Below are 2500 nucleotides of genomic sequence, written 5' to 3' on the forward strand. Positions count from 1 at the left end.
GTTTGATTTTTACTTTCCTTTGTCTAAAATCAATTACCATAATCAGAGACAAAGAAAAACAAAAATTATAAACTGGTTTGAAAAGTTTTAAACCAAGGAAAAATTTAAACCACAACAGATATTTGCGCTTTGCTCCATCGTTTTGCAATGTGCAGCTTTCCCACACTGCCTGTCAAGTGGTTGTAAAAGCTCACCAGCCAGGCGGCATATAAGGGCTTCAGCACAGATGGCCCTAAATAGACCTCAATCTGATCAGTACTGTTTCTCAACTCCATTTGTTTCTGAACTTCAACCAAATGCAAAGTTGTAAATTTTGATGGCAAATTTGAAGCCTGTTCTGAGGAAGTGTTACAGGAACTAATTTAGAAAGATGAGTCAGGTGATGAGGAATAAGGACATGGGTTGACCTGTAACTTGAGCCCTCCTACTCATACGTAACTTCTTGCAGATGGAAAACTTAACCCTTTCACTACCAGGGGCCTTCATGCATGATTTCCTGTTGTTCCCAGAGGCAATTAGGAGATTCATCCCAATAAGAGAGTAGAAATCAAAACATATATGCTCAGTAGCTTTTGAGACCCTTACTCAGTCTACTAATTACTCAGAATTCAAGCTTAAACATTGTTTTATTTATGGACTTAGTTATTACTAAGAAGCAAATCAAGTACAGGTATAAAATATGTTGTGAAGTTTTATATTTTGAAAAATTCAAAGTTCCCGCCATTGCTGTTAGCGTGTCACATCACTGCATCTCATATTCATCATTCAATATTCGATATAATAAATATTATATACAGTACAAAGCTTTAATAATGCAAAGTTATAACATATAGAAGTAATACCGACATTCACATTGCAAATAACGATCGCTGCTATCGAAAAAAGAATTGAAAATTTAAGTCAGTGAGGTAAATCAAATTTCATTGTGGTAGTCGCGGAAACACTGGTCTTGACAGAGTGCAACTCCGCACTGTTGACACATAAATTTTGTTTCAATGGGATAGTTTTTGGGAGTTTTCTTCCCTTTAGCTTTGCAGTTGATGCACTGCCTCTTACGGTCCTCGATCTTGGTGGAAATATGGGTCAATGGGGCCCGAGAGACAAGCGGCAAAGCGTCGCTTGCGGGTCGTTTTCTGGAGTTGAAATTGCCGATGAGTCGCTTTCCCAACTCAAGACGGAAAAGATCTTGTGCACGTTTCACACGGCTTTCGGACTCTAAAATATAAGCGTTACAGGCAGCCAAATTAAAAGAAAACCAAAACAGATATTTGTACCACTTTCTCGACTGCCTTCCAACATAATAATGCGAGCGAAGTTGATCTGCTCGGTCAACACCGCCCATGTTCGCTGTGTAAACATCCGAAACGCGTGGCTTCACGATCTCAATTTCCTTCTTTTTTTCTTTTCGCTGTACAGTGCATATCGATTAGTTTCTTCGACTATCAGATCAACTGTTTGTTCTCCGAAAACTTTTAAGAAATAATGGTCCGCCTTGGCATCGTCCAGAGGGTTTAAACGTAATCCAGGTTCACCAGAGAACTCGCTCACTTCAAAGTTTGAAAGTTCGATCGTCCATGGAGTTTCTGCTTCGGTGGAATCCTCGCTTGTTTCGCTGCTTGTTTCCTCACTTTCGCTGTCGCTTTCTTCATCCCGCCTGGCCTCAAAGCCGGTGAAGTCGATGTCTGAATCATTCTCATCAAATTCCTCGTCCGAATTTCCAAAGATTTCCCTGAATTGGTCTTCGCTAATACTTGTTGGTGATAAACGAGAGGCCATGCTAATCCGTAATCGGTGGTTGATTTTTTTGAATTTTTTAAACGGTTGAGCGACTACAAATCTCTTGAGTGAAGAACTCTTTTATTCTGCGGCTAATGCACACTTCATTAGTAAGTTTTACAATGCCTGTTATGTACCTAAAAATCGACTGAAATAGTTTTACACGAACGTAAAAACACACTTACGGATCTGCGTAAAGGAACTACAAACCTAGCGGTAGTGCGTGTAGGAAACAAGCGGAAAATTTTTTCACGAAGTGACATATTTCGTGCATTGCACAATATTTTGGTGCCCATAGCTTAAGCTAAAACATTATGAATCCTTTCAATCTAATTCTTCACTGCAATGTCCAAATATTTCACTGTAGTCTTTATCGTTAATTCCGTCGCGTACCGCCATGTTGATCAGTGTCGAGGTTGTGAATGTTGTGTTTTTGCCTCTCTCTAGCTCCCTCAGGCCACGAGTTTATTATGCGCAGTAGCTGTAATATGATTGGCTGAAATGTCTAAAACAATAGGACACCTTTTGTTTAGAGTTTCAAGCTTTACGGGGGAGGTGAGAGGGCATCAAAACAAAGGCTGTTTCAGCGGCCGGTTACGGCCGGCTTGGGAATAATTGCATATTTGTTAGCGGCCGGTTTCGGCCGGCTTAGGAGTGAAAGGGTTAAATAAAGGTTTTTATATACAGGCGCGCTGTAGGTCGCTAAATTTTGTGTCTTCAATTT

The 2500-nt window shown here is 40.2% G+C and overlaps 1 protein-coding gene across 1 annotated transcript in view; it reads left to right on the forward strand.

Moving 5' to 3' along the window:
• The window catches only part of LOC140940053 (eukaryotic peptide chain release factor GTP-binding subunit ERF3A-like), a 19482-nt gene that overhangs the window by 4105 nt on the left and 12877 nt on the right, over positions 1-2500 (forward strand). The window lies entirely within an intron of this gene.

The sequence above is a fragment of the Porites lutea genome, chromosome 6, assembly GCF_958299795.1.
Source record: "Porites lutea chromosome 6, jaPorLute2.1, whole genome shotgun sequence".
In the NCBI taxonomy this organism is placed as follows: Eukaryota; Metazoa; Cnidaria; class Anthozoa; order Scleractinia; family Poritidae; genus Porites; species Porites lutea.